At 32.5% G+C, this 14,442-nt stretch overlaps 1 protein-coding gene across 1 annotated transcript in view; it reads left to right on the forward strand.

Annotated features, from left to right (window-relative positions):
• The first annotated feature begins 6,356 nt into the window (after window positions 1-6,356).
• The window catches only part of LOC143054332 (uncharacterized), a 56,079-nt gene continuing 47,993 nt past the window's right edge, over window positions 6,357-14,442 (forward strand). The window contains exon 1 of the mRNA XM_076227312.1: window positions 6,357-6,701. The gene's annotated coding sequence lies outside the window, so the exon portion shown is untranslated. The remainder of the gene's footprint in view (window positions 6,702-14,442) is intronic.

Genomic DNA, 14,442 nt, shown 5'->3' on the forward strand with positions numbered 1-14,442 from the left:
ATATGATGCAATACAAAACTTGAGAACCGGAAGTCGTAGAGACATGGGACTATCACCATTCAACTTAAGACCACTTGACCTTTAAAATATCACAAGGTCAAGGTCATAGTATAATGTGAAGGTCAAGGTGAAATTTCATCATGACCTGACATTGACCTCAAATTGAAGGTCTTGAACTACTGATCATCTTTGCAGTTTATAGTAGGTTGATATCTGTTACCTTTAAAAAGATATACACAAAATACTATACTTTTAAGAATCATCCCGTCGTAACTTTTGAACAGACAGTCGGACATTTTTGGACTTATCATATAAAATGTAGAGCTCGTCGAGAGGAACATTTTATACGCTGTATGTATGCAGTAAAGTCTTATCGTTTTCCTAATATGTAAGCTTGAAATTGCAGCGTAATTTTTTTTTGCACTCAGTGACCTTTGACCTTGACTGCATATTAAAGGTCACATGAATTAAATATTATTGGTGAAGGTCCCAAGTCTCTACGACTTCTGGTTCTCGAAATACAATTTTTCTAAAATTATGTACAATTTTCAAGGGGAATAACTCCTTATAAGGGTTAATAACAAAATGATTGTACATCTTCATTAATATTGCCATCTGTTCTTGTACATGTTGCCGTTTTCAAATCGATTCTATCTCTTATACTTTTTGAGAAAAATGCAAAGGAAAGAAATTGTTTCAAGGGGATATAACTCTCATAAGGGATGATGAAATCCTATTCAGTCTCACATGGTAATACATCATCATGAGATCTACATTATGTCCAATTAAAGTCATGATATCTTTAAAACCAACGAGGGAGGGCCATGTTGAAAAAAATCAATAAAAGGGAGATAACTCCCAAAGGGGATGATGAAATCCTTAACAGGATCATTTGGTAATACATCTTGGTGAGATCTAGCGATGGTCCATATTTGGTCTTAATAACTTCAACAGAAACAAGAGGCGGGCATGTCAAAAAAATGTTGGAAGAAAAAAAAAAAAAAAAAAAAAAAAAGAAAAAGAAACTAGTATCTCAATTGTTTGTAAAACAATTGAAAGGTCTTTCCTGTAAAAGTGATGTTTTCGTAATGTACTTTGTACGACCTTTCGTTTGATATACGACAAGCATACCTTCTGAAACTTTTCGCTGTTTACAATCCGCCTACATTTTTGTGATCGGAAGTATGATATATGTAACACAGGGTAGATGAGCTTTCATTTGATATGCGAGAACGCCATGTTCTAGAAAGTTTGATTTTTGCACTTAATAACCCCATCCAACCAATTTTTGGAGGTTGGGAATTTGATATTTCAAATGTACACATCATAACCTTTCATTTGATATACAACAACCCTATCGTAAAAGAAAATTTATTTTTTGCACTCAATGACCCCATTCAACCAATTTTTGGGGGACGTCAATTTGAAATTTGAAATGTACGCTTGATGTTCTTTCATTTGATATGCGACAACCTTACCATCTGAGAAATTTGAATTTTTGCACTAAATGACCCCACCCTTCCACTTGGGATGAAAAAGAGGTTTAAAATTTTCATTTTTAAGTAGAGTTTATTGAGACCTTCAATTTGATATATCAGATGACCCTATTTCACAAAGTGCCAAAAATGATGCAATATCAACGATATAAATAGAAGTTATGAAACTTACAAAGTCGATGCAAAACATGAAAATTTCAAAATGATTTTTTGGTGTTTTTTTCAATGGAATCTTTTTGGTATTTGATCAAACATATAACTATGTTAATGTTTTCAATTTCTTAAACATTTTAAGTGGTAAGCTGTTGCTGATTCAGAAATATATGCCGCGGCTCGCAAAATTTCAAACTGCATTATCTCTGAAACGACAATAGATATCTCAAATCTGTTAAATGGTAAATGATCTGCAGTTAAAGGACAACATTATAGAAAAAGAATTGGGACAATTTCAAAGTTCACCAAGGTCACAATTAATCATCAAATATATGATGCAATACCAAACTTGAGAACCGGAAGTCGTTGAGACATGGGACTATCACCATTCAACTCAGGACTACTTGACCTTTCAAATATCACAAGTTCAAGGTCATAGTATAATGTGAAGGTCAAGGTGAAATTTCATCATGACCTGGCATTGACCTCAAATTGAAGGTCTTGAATTACTGATCATCTTTGCAGTTTATAGTAGGTTGATATCTGTTACCTTTAAAAAGATATACACAAAATACTATACTTTTAAGAATCATCTCGTTGTAACTTTTGAACAGACGGTCGGACATTTTTGGGCTTATTATATAAAATGTAGAGCTCGTCGAGAGGAACATTTTATACGCTGTATGTATGCAGCAAAGTCTTATCGTTTTCCTAATATGTAAGCTTGAAATTGCAGCGTAATTTTATTTTGCACTCTGTGACCTTTGACCTTGGGTGCATATTAAAGGTCACATGAATTAAAGATTATTGGTGAAGGTCCCAAGTCTCTACAACTTCCGGTTCTGGAAATACAATTTTTCTAAAATTGTACACAATTTTTCAAGGGTAATAACTCCTTATAAGGGTTAATAACAAAATAATTGTATATGTTCATTAACATTGCCATCTGTTCCTGTACATGTTGCCGTTTTCAAATCAATTCTATCTCTAATACTTTTTGAGAAAAATGCAAAGGAAAGAAATTGCTTCAAGGGGATATAACTCTCATAGGGAACGATGAAATCCTATTCAACCTCATATGGTAATACATTATGATAAGATCTAACTATTGTCCAAATAAGGTAATGATATCTTGAAAAACAACGAGAGGGGGCCATGTTGAAAAAAACTAATAAAAGGGAGATAACTTATAAAGGGGATGATGAAATCCTTAACAGGGTCATCTGGTTATACCTCATGATGAGGTTTATCGATGGTCCATGTTTGGTCTTGATAACTTCAAAAGAAACATAGGGAGGCCATGCCAAAAAAATGTTGGAAGAAAAAAAAGAAAAAAAAGAAAAAACATTAGAAAAACAATAAGGTCTTTCCTCACGTAGGGGAAAGACCTTAAAAAAACACTAGTATCTCAATTGTTTGTAAAACAATTGAAAGGTCTTTCCTGTAAAAGTGATGTTTTCGTATTGTACTTTGTACGACCTTTCGTTTGATATACGACAAGCACACCTTCTGAAACTTTTCGCTTTTTACACTTAATGACCTCATCCGTCTACATTTTTGAGATCGGAATTATGATATATGGAACAGAGTAGATGAGCTTTCGTTTGATATGCGACAACACCATGTTCTTCAAAGTTTGATTTTTGCACTTAATAACCCTATCCAACAAATTTTTGGAGGTCGGGAATTTGATATTTCAAATGTACACATCATGACCTTTCATTTGATATACAACAACCCTACCTTAAAAGAACATTTATTTTTTGCACTCAATGACCCCATCCAACCCATTTTTGGGAGACGTCAATTTGAAATTTGAAATGTACGCTTTATGTTCTTTCATTTGATATGCGACAACCTTACCATCTGAGAAATTTGAATGTTTGCACTAAATGACCCCACCCGTCCCCCTGGGATGAAAAGGGGGTTTAAAATTTTCATTTTTAAGTAGAGTTTATTAAGACCTTCAATTTGATATATCAGATGACCCCATTTGACAAAGTGCAAATAATGATGCAATATCAATTATATAAATAGAAGTTATGAAACTTACAAAGTCAATGCAAAACTTGAAAATTTCAAATTGATTTTTTGGTGTTTTTTTCCATGGAATGTTTTTGGTATTTAGTCAAACATATAACTATGTCAACCTCTTCAATTTCTAAAACATTTTAAGTGGTAATCTCTTGATGATTCAGAAATACATGCCTCCGCTCGAAAAACTTCAAACTGCATTATCTCTAAAACGACAATAGATATCTCAAATCTGTTAAATGATTTTTTTTCAAGGGAAATAACTCCTTATAAGGGTTAACAACAAAATGATTGTATATGTTAATTAACATTGCCATCTGGTCCTGTACATGTTGCCGTTTTCAAATCGATTCTATCTTGAATACTTTTTGAGAAAAATGTAAAAGAAAGAAATTGCTTCAAGGGGACATAACTCTCATAGGGAATGATGAAATCCTTAGCAGCCTCATATGGTAACACATCATGATGAGATCTAACTATTGTCCAAATAAGGTCATGATATCTTCAAAAACAACGAGGGGGGGCCATGTCGAAAAAAACCAATAAAAGGGAGATAACTTCTAAATGGGATGATGAAATCCTACACAGCCTCATCTGGTAATACTTCATGATGAGGTCTACCGATGGTCCATATTTGGTCTTGATAACTCCAATAGAAACAAGGGGAGGCCATGTTAAACAAATGCTGGATGAAAAAAAAAAAACAAAAAAAAAATATGGAACAGAGTAGATGAGCTTTCATTTGATATGCGACAACACCATGTTCTAGAAAGTTTGATTTTTGCACTTAATAACCCTATCCAAGTAATTTTTGGAGGTCGGGAATTTGATATTTCAAATGTACACATCCTGACCTTTCATTTGATATACAACAACCCTACCTTAAAAGAACATTTATTTTTTGCACTCAACGACCCCATCCAACCTAGTTTTGGGAGACGTCAATTTGAAATTTGAAATGTACGCTTTATGTTCTTTCATTTGATATGCGACAACCTTACCATCTGAGAAATTTGAATGTTTGCACTAAATGACCCCACCCGTCCCCCTGGGATGAAAAGGGGGTTTAAAATTTTCATTTTTAAGTACAGTTTGTTAAGACCTTCAATTTGATATATCAGATGACCCCATTTGACAAAGTGCAAATAATGATGCAATATCAACTATATAAATAGAAGTTATGAAACTTACAAAGTCAATGCAAAACTTGAAAATTTCAAATTGATTTTTTTTGGTGTTTTTTTCAATGGAATGTTTTTGGTATTTAGTCAAACATATAACTATGTTAACCTCTTCAATTTCTAAAACATTTTAAGTGGTAAGCTCTTGATGATTCAGAAATACATGCCTCCGCTAGCAAAACTTCAAACTGCATTATCTCTAAAACGACAATAGATATCTCAAATCTGTTAAATGATAAATGATCTACAGTTGAAGGACAACATTATAGAAAAAGAATTTGGACAATTTCAAAGTTCACCAAGGTCACAATTAATCATCAAATAAATGATGCAATACAAAACTTGAGAACCGGAAGTCGTAGAGACATGGGACTATCACCATTCAACTCAGGACCACTTGACCTTTCAAATATCACAAGGTCAAAGTCATAGTATAATGTGAAGGTCAAGGTGAAATTTCATCATGACCTGACATTGACCTGAAATTGAAGGTCTTGAACTACTGATCATCTTTGCAGTTTATAGTAGGTTGATATCTGTTACCTTTAAAAAGATATACACACAATACTATACTTTTAAGAATCATCCCGTCGTAACTTTTGAACAGACAGTCGGACTCTTTTGAGCTCGAGTATAAAATGTAGAGCTCGTCGAGAGGAACATTTTATACGCTGTAAGTATGCAGCAAACTCTTATCGTTTTCTTAATATGAAAGCTTGAAATTGCAGCGTAATTTTTTTTTGCACTCGGTGACCTTTGACCTTGGGTGCAAATTAAAGGTCACATGAATTTAAGATTATTGGTGTAGGTCCCAAGTCTTTACGACTTCCGGTTCTCGAGATACAATTTTTCAAAAATTGTGTATATTTTTTCAAGGGAAATAACTCCTTATAAGGGTTAACAACAAAATGATTGTATATGTTTATTATCATTGCCATCTGGTCTTGTACATGTTGCCGTTTTCAAATCGATTCTATCTTGAATACTTTTTGAGAAAAATGTAAAAGAATGAAATTGCTTCAAGGGGACGTAACTCTCATAGAGAATGATGAAATGCTTAGCAGCCTCATATGGTAACACATCATGATGAGATCTAACTTTTGTCCAAATAAGGTCATGATATCTTTAAAAACAACGACGGGGGGCCATGTCGAAAAAAAAACAATAAAAGAGAGATAACTTCTAAAGGGGATGATGAAATCCTACACAGCCTCATCTGGTAATACTTCATGATGAGGTCTACCGATGGTCCATATTTGGTCTTGATAACTCCAATAGAAACGAGGGGAGGCCATGTCAAACAAATGCTGGATGAAAAAAAAAAAAAAAAAAAAAAAAAAAAAAAAAAAACAGGAGAAAAACAATAAGGTCTTTCCTCGCGGAGAGGAAAGACCTTAATTAGAAAAACAATAAGGTCTTTCCCATGTAGGGGAAAGACCTTAACTAGCGTGTAGAAACAAATAGGTTGCATCAAGTAATTTTAACTAGGTGCGCCACTTTGTTTAAAGTTTGTGTAAACATGAGGTACTACATGGGTTAAATATAGAATTAAATAAATGTCGGATATTTATAATTTTGTTGAAACGCTAGTATGTTGTTTGATGATATAATGAAAAAATCAAAAAGTCATTTTTGATTTAGTTGTTGTCTGTTAATTATGATTACGGATGCGTTGATTTATTTCTTTATTCGATATTAATATTACCTTTTGGCGTCTCGTGACAGAATTTTGGAATGATTTCCAGTTCGCATCTATGATTATGATCAGTTGCCGACACAAGTTGACACAAGACAAAAGTCACAAAAATAGCAAATCACAGATCTACATATATTCAAGGTGAGTTTATTATTCGCAGATACATTGAGATCTAGATTAATATTTGCACGTGAACATTTGTAATGTTTTCTTTCGTTTTAGGATGATTTAAGTTTTAGAAATGCAGGTGCGCAATGCACAGCGATCACATTTTACACATAAGCGTTTGCATTTTTAAGCAGTAATAATTTATATACATCAGTTTCTAATAGAGGAGAATAAGTTTAATGCCAAAAGACTTAAAACTAATTTCCGATATTGACTCTAAACTTCACTTTGATATCCCGGGGGGGGGGGGGGGGGGGGGGGGCCACTTCAAACTTTTTTGGGTAGGGGTGAGCAACTGAGACATCAAGTACCCCACCCTTTTCATATATTTTGTTTATCAAAAATATATACCTTGTCATATATTAATGAACAAAAAACAGACCTATAGATATATTTGGATATTTTTCATCTTCTGATACATTAGAGTTTACAAAAATTTTGAGGTCCCGCTCATTTTACGTTTTTGTTTAGAAGTAACGCAGTCGCAATAATCACACATTGCTTTTCCAATAAATTCTTCACTCTTCTTTTTGCCAGTGCTATTTGCCCCTTTTATAACTTTAATTATGAAGAAATTTCAATTTGAAAAGACAATAGATAATGTTTTATCAGATAATTGTAATAACACTTCAAATAGTATCACTTTTACTGAGTTTACATTAATTAAAAACTGATTTGTCGTTCCCTCTTGAAGGACACTGAAACTATGCTATGGAATTTCTTCTAATGTTTCATGTATGCAATAAAGGCAACAGTAGTATACCGCTGTTCAAAACTCATAAATCCATGGACAAAAAACAAAATCGGGGTAACAAACTAAAACTGAGGGAAACGCATTAAATATAAGAGGAGAACAACGACACAACACCGAAACGGACCAAGCAACAGACAAAACACCACGAGAATAAACCTTTCAATGTTAATGAGGTGGAAATGTCAAAATGATTGGATTTATTGCTCCTATATCTAACCTCAGTGGAAATACCACATTGAATAAATATAGTTTAATTGGTTTGACAAATAGCTGATGCATTTACTACTGTGGTTTAACCGCATTAAAAATAAACAGGAACATTTGATTAGTTTCAGATACTTATAATATATATCCAGCAAGTGATAATATCAACCTATTGATATATTTAATCTGAATTTCTCACCCTTTTCATATATCATGAAGCATGAAATAGTGACCTATTCCAGCGGCTCATCCCTACCAGTCATTACATAGGAAGTGCCCCCCCCCCCCCCCCCCCCCCCCCGAGTTTGATATAAGTATGAATGAAAAGATTAAAAAAGAAAAGAAATTTAAGGCAAGTTAGTCTTCCATCTGAAAACAAAATTAATGAAACGAGCACTACAATGCATGTAAATGAGGATGAAGATGTATTACCATTTCTTTTATGAAAATATAGGTAGAATAGAGAGAGATAATACCAATTATTCTAAAGAAACGGTATTGGAAATTGATCATCGAAAATATCAAGATCCTGTGTATAGGTATAAGATAGAATCTGTTCCAAAGTTTGTTATAACAAATTGAAAAATAATATTTTGCCTTCTACAAGTGTGCATGGAAACAGAGTAGATCCCTGTAATATACCCTCATGTTTGAAAGAGCTAACATTTATGGAAAAAAAGTTAATTAGTAAAATTGCAATTGAAGAGTCCCTTTTTATTTTACACAATCAGACATTGAATGTGTCTTCTACACATTAGGAAAGCTCGTTTATTTCTGGATAGCAAAGCTTTGCTATTAGTTGTCCTTGTACACTATAAAAAAGCTTAGATTCCACTTTTTTCTTGTAAAATATAGCTTCAGTAAAATATTGTTATTTTACAAATATTTTACTTTTACAATCATTGGTAGTCTTAAAACTATGGTTGTATATTGTATCCTTAATGTTAATACTGTAATGTTAAGTTTATGATTAATCAATACTGCAATGCTAAGTTAATGATTAATCATAGTTGTACAAGTTTTGTAAAAGCAACAAATATCATCCTTTACACTATCTAGATTTTATATTCTTAATAGTTCATACACATTTTGGAAACATCCTGCAATAGTTACAAAACTTTAATACTTTTAAAAAATGTATATTTTTTATTTCAGAAATATTGGGCAATAGACCACTTTCGAGTTCATCCGTCACCGGCAAAAACTCGTCAATTATGCACGCCTTTATGACGTCATTTATCAGATAGAGGGGGTCGCCTGTATCCCTGCACTATTTACGTTCATCAAGCGTCTTAGTGATCGTCTTTGTGCAGGATAAACTAGAAATAATGGTTGCTCTGTAGGTACTTACTGACAATTCCCTAATGACAGCAGTGTTGATTGTCAATTTTGAGAATTCAATTTGCCGAATAATTCGTACAATATAGAATTATAGTTTTCCAACCACTCGCTCAACATTGGAAGGGAAGTGACGACGCCCCTAAACGCACAAATGACGGTGATAAAGGCGCGTATAACTGACGAGTTTTTTCCGGTGACGGATGAACTCGAAAGTGGTCTATTGTGGAGTCCCTTTTAAATATTATTCATTTTTTTGTATATATGTTTGTGCTATATCAATAGTTTAGAAAATAGTTCTTTTATAGAATTAGATAAATTATATACTATATCTGTACTCGACTGTACTGATTTTTACTCGGCCAGTCTGAATTGGTCTGACTTTTACTTGACATTACTCGACCCCAGTCTGAACCAGACTTGACTGTACTGAATCATACTTCACCCTTATCTGTGCCGTTGAAAATTGTCTGAACTATTACTCGACCATTCTGAAACAGTCTTAAACCATTCTCGACCTGTACTCGACCTATTTTTCCAGTCTAAACCATACTTAACCAAAGGTCTGAACAATAATACTCGACCAGTCTGAACCATACTAGACAAAAAAAACTCTACTTTTTTAACTGTTAAAATTATTTTCTTTTTAACTGACATATATAACAACAGCCAACAAAATTTATAAATTTTTAAACCTTATATTAGAAAAATATCTATGTTTATATTAAGGAAAAAAACTCATATTTTATATAATTTATATCAAAAAGGGATAACATTAAAGAAATAAATAAAATTGTTTTCTGATTAGTGGTGAAAAATATACATGATATAGTATAACCTCTGCTTGGGGACAGACTTATAAATAAGACCACACCTGGTCAGAGGTATTAATTTAAAATTCAAAATACCATTGATTCAAAATTTCAACATCCTGTTTAAATTAAATAAGAAGGCCTTTCGAATATACACGTATGTACTAGATAAGTAATACACGAATTTAAGAAAATAGGGCTGTCTTTTTACCTGTAAAACACACTGAGGTTATTATACCATATTTAAGTGCTTTATGTGTGCCATGTTAATTTTACAAAAAATACTTAAATAAATTGAAATAAATTGTTACTGTTACTTTGGCATACATTTCCTTTTTTTCAAGGATTGCTATGGAAATTCTATTATTATGATTATATTAAATTCTTTGTTTAATAAAACAAAACCATTAAGGATTTTTTTTTAATTTATTAAGTTGTTTTATATACTATTTTTTTTGTATATTAATAAAGAACATTCATTGCAGTATTAACCTAACTCAACTCGCACAGTAAATCTATTCTAGGCTTAAGTAAATGGTGAAAATAGTCCAGTTATGATAAAATACTTTTGACATATTCATAAAATTTTGAATAAGTCACAATTTATTTTTTAGATAATTTGATCAGCTTGTTTTTTTTCTTCATATTTTAAAAGTTGAAATATATTATTACGTAAGTGTTGATTGATATTGTGCTGAAGTTATATTATGATTGATTATTGTGAAATGTTAATTTCAATACTGTATTGATTACATTTTTAATTTTAAGTTAATGTTCAAATTTCATTTTAATCAAAAATATTTCCTAAATTGACAAAATTCAGTTGCTAGATACAAAGAATATGTATAGGTTGGTTAAGACATGGTCGAGTACGGTTTAGACTAGGTCGAGTACAGTTCAGACTAGGTCGAGCATGGTTCAGACTCGTTTAAAATGGTTAAGTACTGGTCAAGTACCTATTCAGACTGTCAAGTATGGTTCAGACTATAGTCGAGTATTATCAAGTAAATTTCAGACCAATTCAGACTGGTCGAGTAAAAATCAGTACAGTCGAGTTCAGATATAGGCCATTTCAGACTTTTAATGGTTTATAGTGGGAACGTCATCGTTGTCATCAATTCACAAGTCATCGTTACAGAATTATACGACTTTTCGAACTTTCCTTTTCCCATTTTACTTTCTCTCCTCTTTGTTCACCTTTGAAAGCTAGTATTATATTGTATAAACTGTTTATTTTATATGCATGTTCATTTAATTATACTATTGTTGTAACTTTAAATTGTATTATGGAGAAGACGTCATAAGTATGATTTACTTGTGTCTTATCCATTTTGTTTTAATCCAGCAAATAAAATATGTTTAAGCTAAACATTATATTTTAAAAAGTAAGAATAATTTCGGTTTTTTTTATTGGCATCTTTAATTTAATTACAACATTGACTTGATGTATAAGTCTTAGATTTCTTTTTAGATTTTAAAAATAAAATTTTACAGTATTCCTGTCTTATTTTTATCATCCTCTTGCAGCTTATACCCTATTCCACAGCTAGCCAAAATCACACTGACTTTTTTAACCCCTTGTCAATGCGCTTCCATCCCTTCGTAACTATTCTTTTCAACACCCTAGAGTGAATATCAGGCAAAGGACAATAGGACTTGGACAATTTAGGGGTTAGTGGTTGTACATTTATGTAAACACTCTGCAGTCAATATCCCTTAAATTTAGACCAAACTTGATACATTGCAAATATATATCAAGATCTTGACAACTATCGATTTTCGAGGCAAAGGTCAAAGTAACATTATCACTAAGGCAATTTAGAGGTTGTACGTTCTTGTGAAAACACTATAGTCCATATGCTTACATTTATATTGAATTTGTCCTTACTTGGTTAATATATATATATAAATGTAGCGAATTGGACACTTATTGATATTCAAAGTCACAATTGGACTTCCAAGATTTTAGAGTGTCTTAATGTGCATATGTTAAGGGGATTTACTGCATTGTACATTGCCCTTATTGCATCATGCTTTACTTCTTACAAATACGCCTTTTGGCAGTGTTTTTTTTTCAATTAAGATCAAATATTTGGATTCATTTCAATGATATTTTACACAAAGGAAAGAATTGTAAAGATATGTACAAACAAAAATATAATGATGGTTTGGCTGCAAAGAGAGATAATTGGACTGATACCGTGACCTTGTAAGAGCAACTCTTACAAAACATGACACTTCATACATATAAATTGAATAAAATATCTTTAAAGAGAGAAAGTTGAACTTAAACTTCCTGATTAACGCACCTTAATGACTACATGGATTGTAAATGATGTAAATAAAGCAGAAAGCACTCAATAATCTCTTAAGGGAAAAAATGAATTGTGCCTCAAGCTTTATATCTATAACAAACGTCATTGTCTGATAGCAGAAAAAGCTGGTTCAGGTATTGCTTTTTGAAAGAAAGCAACTTGTTTTATAATCTCGGAAAGACTCTGAAGATACTGGAACTCCACAGCCGCCTAATGATAACGATATAAATCATATAATTAAGGGTTGAGATATAACATGAAACTAAGCACATGTTCTATACTATAACGACATTTGACTACTAGTATAAACTAATCTGTCAATGCTATATCACTAAGATTCATTTATATACTTTAAAGACGTTTTGATATAATATTGAGCTACCTTTTCATACTCTTCTGTCATTTTACTTTGCCACAAAGATATCCTTTTATACTATGAAGACATCTTGATAAAATATGGACCTACAATAAAACTTAAATGAAAAAGGTTAAAATTTCACCAAAATGTATACAGACCTTGAGACCATCACCACATAGAACTGATAACTGTTAACTGGACAAGGAACGACAGGTGGAAACTGTTCCCTCCTTTTTGAATGTATAAAGTTCATAACACTGAATCGAAAAATCTAAATTTCACCAAAATATACAGATCAATAGACATCATAACAAACAACTGTGTAAAGTTTAAAGTTAATCAAGCAAGGCATTCTCAAAAAATGGTGCGACATGTTTCCCACGGACAGAAGGATGGACGGACATTTGTATACCACAACACGTCCCAACAGATATGTCATATAAAGAGGAATACATTTTGCTGTTAAGGAAAAAAGGAATATATTTTGCTGTTAAGGAAAAAAGGAATATATTTTGCTGTTAAGGAAAAAAAGGATATAGCATTTCTCTATCTGGAGAAATCATTCCTACCAATACATCTTATCGCTATTTGTCCGCCATTACTGGATATCACACAGGTTCCCGTAAAACTTTGACGTCATGAAACAAAATATCTGACCCACAATGGAAAAGTGATTGTTGTATGCGTCAAAAGTTCAAGCGGCCGGGTCAGGCGGTATTAGCGATAAGGTGTATTAACCACTTCCTCCTTGATAATCTTTAAATTTGAGAAAAACTTGAGGTACATGAACAAACTGGACCCATTTGGCAGTTCCTAACAAAATATATAAACGTGAAAGATTAAAAAAAACATATACAAAGTTTAGCCATGTGGTCCAATTTGGTCACCGGACACATTTTCAAACGAAAAATTAAAAAAAATTAAAAAATCTACTTTCCCGCTTTCTACCATTGATTTTGATTTTATTTCGAATGTATTGATATCAATGATCAAAGGACTGAAATTTAAAAAATATTTATATTTGGTTATATTTTGACCTAGATCAACATCTAAATTTTATTATTTGCTGAAAAACATTATTTGAGTACGAAGAATTTTCACCCACTTTGTCAAATTGAGACAAAGGTTACTTTTTTGGGCCACTAGTATGCCATATTTATGTGTTTAATCAGCCGATTCTCACATTTTCGGCAATATAAGTTGGCATTTAATATAATAACAACTCCTGGAAAGTAAATTGTTGAATACATCAACGAATAAGTGGAGCGCAATATGATATGGCTGTCTTCCCCTGGAAATATCTTTTTATCCCCGGCTTGGAATATTTCGATTGGTTAACGCACTTCTTAACAAAACCCATAGCTCCTGGGTCTTGATAACCCAGATAGTCTTGATAACCCGGATACCCGGACGTTGCTATCCAATACCATGGGGGACGACGCACGTTTTCCTTAGTTGCATGGCTGTTCTTTGTGAAATATAGAGTTCTGTAGATTATTCATGTTGTTTGTAATTAAATATTTAATCAACTAACGACTTTATCTGATTTTGTCGATCATTTGCTCTCATTTGAGCAAATGCATCACTTGGCTTTGTCTATGAATGGGAAAACTGACCTAGCTTTGACTATCTGTGATGTCACTCTCACAACATTGAGCCCCAAATTCGACCCATTCAAGTTTCTCTGTTTCCGTATTAAAAACGTCTTATATATTGACCACCTGTAGGGTTCTGCCAATGGTAGTACGCAACACTCCGTAAAAGTTATGTCAAATTCCTAAATTTCAATAAAAGATTTTTAGAAAATGAAAAAAGCGTTGCTTTCAAGTAAAACTTTGTGGTCGAATTTATCTAAAAATCGCCATATTTGGACTAAGACATGCAACAAATTCGTTAACTACGTTCATATTCGTACATATGGATATTGTAACTT

Source organism: Mytilus galloprovincialis, chromosome 12 (genome assembly GCF_965363235.1).
Source record: "Mytilus galloprovincialis chromosome 12, xbMytGall1.hap1.1, whole genome shotgun sequence".
NCBI classification, from domain to species: Eukaryota; Metazoa; Mollusca; class Bivalvia; order Mytilida; family Mytilidae; genus Mytilus; species Mytilus galloprovincialis.